At 45.6% G+C, this 7,989-nt stretch overlaps 1 long non-coding RNA gene across 1 annotated transcript in view; it reads right to left on the reverse strand.

Moving 5' to 3' along the window:
• The window catches only part of LOC115943244 (uncharacterized), a 114,117-nt gene extending 106,336 nt beyond the window's left edge, over nt 1-7,781 (reverse strand). Inside the window, exon 1 of the long non-coding RNA XR_014138943.1 lies at nt 7,096-7,781. This is a non-coding gene — a long non-coding RNA (uncharacterized LOC115943244). The remainder of the gene's footprint in view (nt 1-7,095) is intronic.
• Nucleotides 7,782-7,989: the final 208 nt, after the last annotated feature.

The raw sequence follows: 7,989 nt of genomic DNA on the forward strand, positions 1-7,989 counted from the left end.
TAGCCTGGTGGTGGGTATTGAGGAGGGCACATTCTGCATGGAGCACTGGGTGTTATGCACAAACAATGAATCATGGAACACTACATCTAAAACTAATGATGTAATGTATGGGGATTAACATAAGAATTAAAAAAAAAAAAAGAACAAAGGATGGCAACAACTTAGTTAGGGCTGTGTTAGAGGTGTCAGCAAGATAGTTTGGATGCACAGAGAAGAAACATGCTTAATTCTGTCTAGAGAGGGCAGGGAAGGCTTTGTGGAGGAAGTGACCTTTGAGCTAAAGGATGAATCATTTTCCAGGCTCATTGAAATGCTGTAGAAAGATGCTTCGGGCAGAAGTTAACAGCCTATACAAAGGCCAGGAAGGGAGACAGCACAGGAGTTCAGCGTGGCTGGAGCCCCGAGCAAGGTAGAGAAGTGAAAATGAAGGGAAACAGGGCTGAAAATGTGGGTGTCATCCAAGGAGCGGGGACCTCAGACAAGTGATGGTGAAGCTAATGTGTGACCTGCAGGGCTCCCGACACTGTCAGGAGAACCCATGAATTGTGAGGGACAAATGAATGAATGATCGATCTGACACTTGACATTTCATGAAGTGCTCTTGTCTATAGATTGTTTCACTTAAACGATGGGGGAAATTATTGTGCTTTACCAAGGAGTTTTAAAAAATCTTTATCCCTGGCATCATCCATGAGACCTGACATCATTCACCCGCAATCACTTTGTAAATAGTGGTATGTCAGGGAGAAAGTTTGAGGAGCTGGCCTCACGTCGGCATCCTCCCAAACCAGCTGACAGTCCTAGGGCCAACTGCCCTTCCAACAATGGGCCAATCTCATAAAGGTGCAGCGTTAGGGAGTATCTCTGTGGTGATGAACAGTTCTGAACGTGTGCGGGACTAGATCCATTGATCTCTACATGTGGAGATCACACACACACACACACACACACACACACACACACAAGTACATGTAAAAACTGGCAAAATCTGAATAAGGTCTATAGATTGTACCAATGTCAGCTTCTCGGCTTTGATATTGTACCAAAGTTACATAAAATGCTACCTTTGGGAGAAGCTGGGTGAAGGGTACATGGGACCTCTCTGTACTGTTTTTGCAATTTTCTCTGAGTCTATAATTATTTCAAAATTAAATTTTTTTTTAAATGGATCAGGCTCAAAATGGGGTAGTTACCCTATGTATTTCACTGTTTACATTTGGGTAGGTAATAGGAAAATTAAATTAGTTAATACATACAAGAGCACCTAGAATAGTGTCTATTTATGTTTACTACCTTCAAATTCACTTAACCTACTTTCTTAGATGTTTATTTTTTTTTTTTTTTACAACCTCCAGGGTCCTTCTGTTAAAGTCTTTGGAGATGGGCCCTAACTCGTAATGACTTACCCAGTCCTGCTATGCCTAAGAGCAGAATTTCTCAGTCTTTAATTGCAGGAAAATCACCTAAGGATCTTATTTTGAAATACAGGTTCTGATGTGGTTGGTCAGTTTGTCAACAGATAAAGTTTCTGGGAACTTTCATTGACAAGAGATGACATGAGCCTTCTTATGCAAGCTTCTGCCATAAATGTTTCTATAGCCCAGAAAAAGAGGATGTATTTGGGGAGCCCTGTGGAAAGATGGTGAATCCCCAGGTTACTGAGGTAATCCCTGCCTTCCCAAGCCAGAAAAGGCACTGGGAAGGTAGGTTCCATTGCTTCGCACAGACTATCTCATTAATTCTCATTGGTGCATTCCATTACTGCGGCCTTCACCCCGATGCTATGCTGGACTCTGAGAAAAGAAAGAGGAGTAAGGTGTGCCCCCTGCCCTCAAGAAGCCTCCATGGAAGGTATATAATCACAAGGCAGTGTCCTGGGTGCTAGCAGAGGGATCTGTGTGCTCTGAGAGCCCAGAAAAGAGGGTTTCGGTCAGATCAGGGATCAGGGAGGACTTCCCCGAGAGGGTGACCCTCCCACTGAATCTGAAAGACATTGTAAGAATTAGCCAGGCAGGTGATGGGAGAGGGAGGGAGGGAAGCATCCTGCCAGGCAGGAGAGACAGTATGTGCAATGGCTCAGAAGTCTGAGATGAGAGTACCTGCTTGGAACTCGCCCGAGGTAGGTGTGCCTGGGACAGGCCTGCTTGTGGCACAGTGCTGAGAGATTCCCCGAGAAGCATGGCCAATTTGCTTTCAGAAGTTCTGGATGAAATAAAACTGGACATTTCTGCTCAGGGCATCTCAGAGCCGTTGGTTTGTTCTTCACATCACAAGTGTCCCAGAGGGATTATCAGATACAGCATTTCCCACCTCGTGGTATAGAAACCCTTTGCTTCAAGACATCGTGTGGGGCACAGATTCTCTCCAACACACTTGGGAAACACTGTGCCACGCAGACAGGGTCTGACCACGACAACATAAAGATATTTTCCAGGGGATCCAGAGTGCTAGGTAACCCTTATGTTTTCTAGGGTTTCAGGGCCAGCTACTGAATCATGCTGCGTTCAACGAAAGTAGTCTCCCCCATCAGTGTCTACAGCAGGGCGGCAAGGGCTCAGCAACCTCTCCTTCTCTTAGCACCCAGGCATCTGCCTAAGCCATGGGGCCAGCTAAGCGGCCCACCTCCTCTTGCTCCACCAACTCACCTTCCCAGCTTTCTGCCAAAATTAGAGACAGACATGGCATCTCACTGTGAAATGTTTTGAGTAATGTGGTGATTACTCAAAAGGAGAAAATGAAAAATCATAAATTAAGCAAATCTTCATATATAACCAGGGCTGGGGAATTGGTAAAATTGTATTTTGTTTTCATAAGAAGAGCAGAACTGATGATTTTATTTTATATATATATATATATATATATATATATATATATATATATATATATATATATATAATGTTACATATTTTAGAATGCTGGAGGGGGCAGAAAACACTCTGGAGTCAATTTGAGCCCTGAAAGAAGATCATAACAAATCACAAGCTTAATCTCCACCCCTCACCCCCTCTACTCCTGCATGCCCCACCCCCACAGTCCTCATAAATTCTTCCAACCAAGAAAAAGATTTCTCATATGCCTTAGAGTAGAATTTACTGCCTCGGTTCTCCACCAGTCCTTCCTTGATTATCAGCTCACTAAATATTTATGAGGGCTTTTCCAAGGTACAAGCGCTCTGAATTCAGTCCCCACGGCCGCCACACCAATGAAATGTGTGACATCCGGGCTCACTCTTGCTTCACTAGTCCTGTCTACACACCATCTTAGCCTACACGGACATCAGGTTTTATACTTCAGGGTTTTTATTCTTTCAAACAAATGGTAAATACTGGTGGATCCCAGCTAAGGAGAAGACAGTGTCTACCTGGAATATAGAAAAAGACAGGAGATTCATCAAAGAATACGGCACCTCCCACATTTTGAGGTATAATCTTAAGTGGCAGATTTAAAGGATTGTTAGGTTAGAATTACAAAAGCATGGATGACCACAAGACAGGTAAAGGATGGAAGAGCCACCTCGGTAACTGACCTGGCTGGGAGTGGATTGCACCTCACTCATTTCTTAGCTTGACAATTAAAATAATGTTTGCTCTCTACTCTCTCATAAATTCAGCACTCTGCTGAAAAGCTGTGTCCCCGACGAGCATCTTTGAGGAACTTGGGGTATAGGAAGTAACGGGACACCAGAATGTGATCCTAAAGTTCAGGTCTGAAAACCTTTTCCCCGGTGGGGGCAGAGGAAGGACCCAGAACCCTAACACCAAGCATCCTCTCTTTGCCTCTGCCTTCCAGAGGAGTCTCTACCACTCAGTCCCATGGCCTTCATCCTCTTCAATCGGTACCACTAAATACACACAATCTGAATTATCTTCCGGGTCACTAGACAACCAGGAAAGTTCGTCTTTCCGTACTTGGAAAGCCCAGCCCTTCCTTTCATAATTTCGGGGAGTTTCATGGCTGTGACAAGAGAATGAGGACGGACACACACACGCACACACACACACACGGCCTCTGTGCCTGTTCTTTTTATAGGCTACAGCACATCTGTTCATTGTAAGGCTGCAGAAACCTAAAACCCAAAATGTTGATAGAAACAGATATGTTTTATTCCATGTGCTAAAAGAAAAATTAATGAGGCAAATACTGTTTCTATGGCCAACTTGGGATGGAGAAAGTGACAACCTCCATCTATATCGTTGCAATCTTGAGGCAAGAAATGAGACTAGAGAACAAAGTCGTCTAATTTTAATCCCTTTGAGAGAAAAACTGCAGTTCTATTTAGGAAGCAGCTCTTCTGGGGGCTGTGGAAAAGCATTCCAGAAATAAATACGATTGCTCCACGAATGAGTGAGTGTAGGCGCTCACCTGAGGTCCAGCCCCTTCCCAGGGCCTATCCCTAAGTCGCGGATGAGTCAGAGGTGGCATAAGGCACCAGGGAGAGGGTTGGGCCAGAAGCCCTGCAGCAGAGTTGTCAGGTTTGTTGGGTTTGAGCCAGGATGGAAAGAAGTTGGGCAGACATCCAGGGAGGGGCTTTGTAGGATTAAAGCTCCTCTTGGTGCCTGGAATGGCACGAATTCCAGCCTGGGAGTCTGAAGGCTACACAGCAGTGTGAGGGTTTGGAGTCTCCTCACACCACAGACACTGAGCCTTTGACTTTCAACAAATGGACTAAGCCTGTGGATTCGTGAAAGGAGAGCGGAACAAACTGAATGGTCTGAAAACCGTGGGGTCCCAGCAGAAAAGGGTCAGCACAGGTCTTGATGGATGAAGCATGGAGCAAGACTGTAATATAACTGAGCTCCCAGGACAGGGCTTCTGTTCCTGCCTTTCTAAGTCCACTGTGGTGTTTGCATGATGTTAGGGAGAATGACTGGAACTGGAAGGGAATGGGTGGGCAGGGGCAGCAGGGACATGGATGTAAGTTACAGCAGGCAGGGGTGGGAGGGCTGCGCTTGGGTCATCCCATAGTGGGAGTGGGCCACTGAGGGGATGCTGGAAAGGGGATGGTGGGGTGCTGGAGACAAATTTAACAGGCTTAAACATTTGGCATGAGAATGCCATGGGGTAGGAAGGGGCATCATTCGAGTGGAGTTGTCCATTCATTGATGACGCATGTGCTGGGTCATGGACAGCGCACACACAGACCCCAGACCGGACTGTGCTGGCCTGCCTCCCCCAGCAAGGACTGCCCCCTGTGAGCCCCTCCCCCAACACTTTCAGACAACAGAGGCGGCTGTGGGTCTCTGAGAGCCGGAGTACTCCCCTTCCCAAGTCCCCCCATGCACCAAGCCACAGGCTCTCCCCCTGCAGAGGGAGATCATCTGTGTCCTGAGACAAGGCCAGAACTGAACTGATAGTTTACTAATCCTTTAAAATCAGCTCCAGTTCCCAGAGTGAAAAACCAAAAAACAACAAATTGCCTCCCTCTTTTTCTTTTTTTAATGGAAACCCGAAGAGGAAAAACAAATTCCCTGAGAATCACTAAATTTGTCCTCATCTTACTGGGGACTCTTACCTTCTTGTACCAAACTTTCCTAAAAGCCCATGTGCCCTTTCGAATTCCACCTGCTATACACCTAGGAATGGTCTAAGCAGCTCCTCATTCCTCTGAACATCCACTGGGAGACAACCCAGTGACTTTAAAAATTCTCCCAGGACCCGAGGCAAAGCCTGCATCTGCTTAGAGTCTTGATGATGACAGTGGGAGCCCCGGGACATCGGGTTACCCACCACGCTAATGGCTACAGCGCCAGGCTCTGCAGGCAGGGCTGAGCTATTTCAGCATTTTCCCCAAGAAATGGCTCAATTAAATAAGAAAGAACCAAATCTATAAAATGCAAAAATAGTTCAATGCAAAAATGCTCCCACCACTGGGAACTGGAAAGAGTTGCAGCTCCAGAGACAATTTTATAGGGTCTCCTGGCATTGTGGAGCTTATTAAAATCATAGATCACAGAGCTGAGGGCTGGAGGGAATTTCAGCCCTACTTCCATTATTCTCCCTACTCCCCTAAGTAAGAGAGTCACTTTAATCTCTCAGTAAAAGACAAGATGGTAGAAGAGGTTGCACCGTCGCCATGACCCTGAACTGACCCCCACCGTGCCCGCACACTTCCTCACATTTCCGATCTGATGGCCCCCAGGCCTCCATGGGAATCCATTTGATGGTTTCTCTGTCCTCAGTGAGGGTTCCTGTGCTTTATCAAAACCCTCCCTGTGTCGGGAAAGCTGCCTTTCCTCCTGTCTCCTTCTTCCCTTTTCCACCAGTTCTCACCTCTCGGAGAGGAGAAACCATCCGTTCTCTCTGTGATTTCCCATTCCTCCTGTTCTGTGAGTCTTCGGTACTTCTATAGCAGGCTCTGAGCCAGACAGCTGAGACTGACACCCGGCCCAGCTTTTGTACTAGTTATTTCGCCTCGAGCAAATTCTCCTTGACCCACCATCGGTGTGCCCCCAGGTCTGGGGAAAAGTCTCATACTCGTTACAGATGGAGAGCTGTCCTGTAGGTAATCTTGAAGTCTGGGTTCTGGTCTCAATTCTAGGGTAACAGGATGTATAGGCTTGGGATGATCTCTAAATTGCTCTGATTCTCACCATATTCCCTTTTAAGTGGAAATGAATCATACTCATTTCACAGGTTGGTTGGAAAGATTAACAATGATGATGGAAAGGCTTTGCTTCTGTAAAGTACGGAAGCCATGCAAGGTATTAGCTTCATTATTATTCTACCATATTGTCGAGGTCCCTAACATGGAACCTGGGTAAGTTGTTCCCGTGTTAGGCAACACCCAACATAATACCCCCTTCTCTAAGGACTGATCTCCTTTACAGACTGGCCTGGGGAATGACATTTCTCTTCCACAATCCTTCCCTCCTAGTCAAAAGTCACTGACCACAAGTGTGGTCACCTGACCTAACCAGGTGAATCATATTCTCTCACCAGGGAGTTTAGAGTTAGGATTCGGAACCCCTCGTCAATATCTGATGCTCACTTCAACTGAAGACATATAAATGTGGAAGACGAGGAATGGTTATATTTGGCCCATACACAAAGAAGCAGAAAAAGAGAAGTATGAAGCAAGCACCTGCATTCACCTACTTTTGCATCCAAGGTCCAGGCTCTGGAATTATGAATGCTGTAGCAGAAGATGAACCAATGAGTCCTGCATGGCCTACAATGGGTCCAGGGTGAGCTGGAGCTTGGGCAAGGGACAGCATGCAAGCCCTGCCATCCAGACTCGCCTGACACTCAGTGAGGCCTTGGTGTTCTCTTGTTGAACATAAGTCATTTCACAGAGTGTCAACATCAGATGAAGCCACTCTGTGACCAGGCTGGACCAAGACAAAAACAAGCCACTTCATAACTACGTCTGAACACAGACAAAACATGAACACTGTCCAACTAGGGAAATGATCAAACATCCTCCCCCCCAACCTTCCTGGCTAACAGGAGTGACTGCTGACTCTTTCCTGATCACAGTCTTAGCCTGGGTCTAGTCTTCTCTTCTTCTAGACAAGCCCATGTATTTCAAACCACCTTTAAAACAATGACCAGCTCTCCCCATAGATGACTCTGGGCATTTTTTAGAACGTCACTGCAAAGGATTTCAACAGTGCAAAGGAAACCATTTCTATACTGTTTGTACTCCCCTGCCTTTCTCTTTCTCCATCACAGCCTCACAGCTTAATTGTTGCTAATAAAAAGTCCATTCATATGTCTTAGTGCTTCTGAGTAAAGCAATAATGGGAGTCCTGGTGCCCTGCTTCTCATCATAAGAGAACAGGGTATAATTTCTTATATTTAAGGAGACCTAATTATGAGGAAAAGAATAACATTCTTCTCATTGTTACAATATATTCCCTTTTGTATCTTGATGAAAAAAATAATTAGTGCATAAAAATCAATATGGAGCTCTTTTTCTGCATACAAACACCAATACCTCCCTTAACCAAAGAAAGAAAAAAAATCAATATTAAAACAAAGGAAAAACTG

The sequence above is a fragment of the Leptonychotes weddellii genome, chromosome 11 (assembly GCF_054177405.1).
Source record: "Leptonychotes weddellii isolate Sample4059 chromosome 11, ASM5417740v2, whole genome shotgun sequence".
Lineage (NCBI taxonomy): Eukaryota > Metazoa > Chordata > Mammalia > Carnivora > Phocidae > Leptonychotes > Leptonychotes weddellii.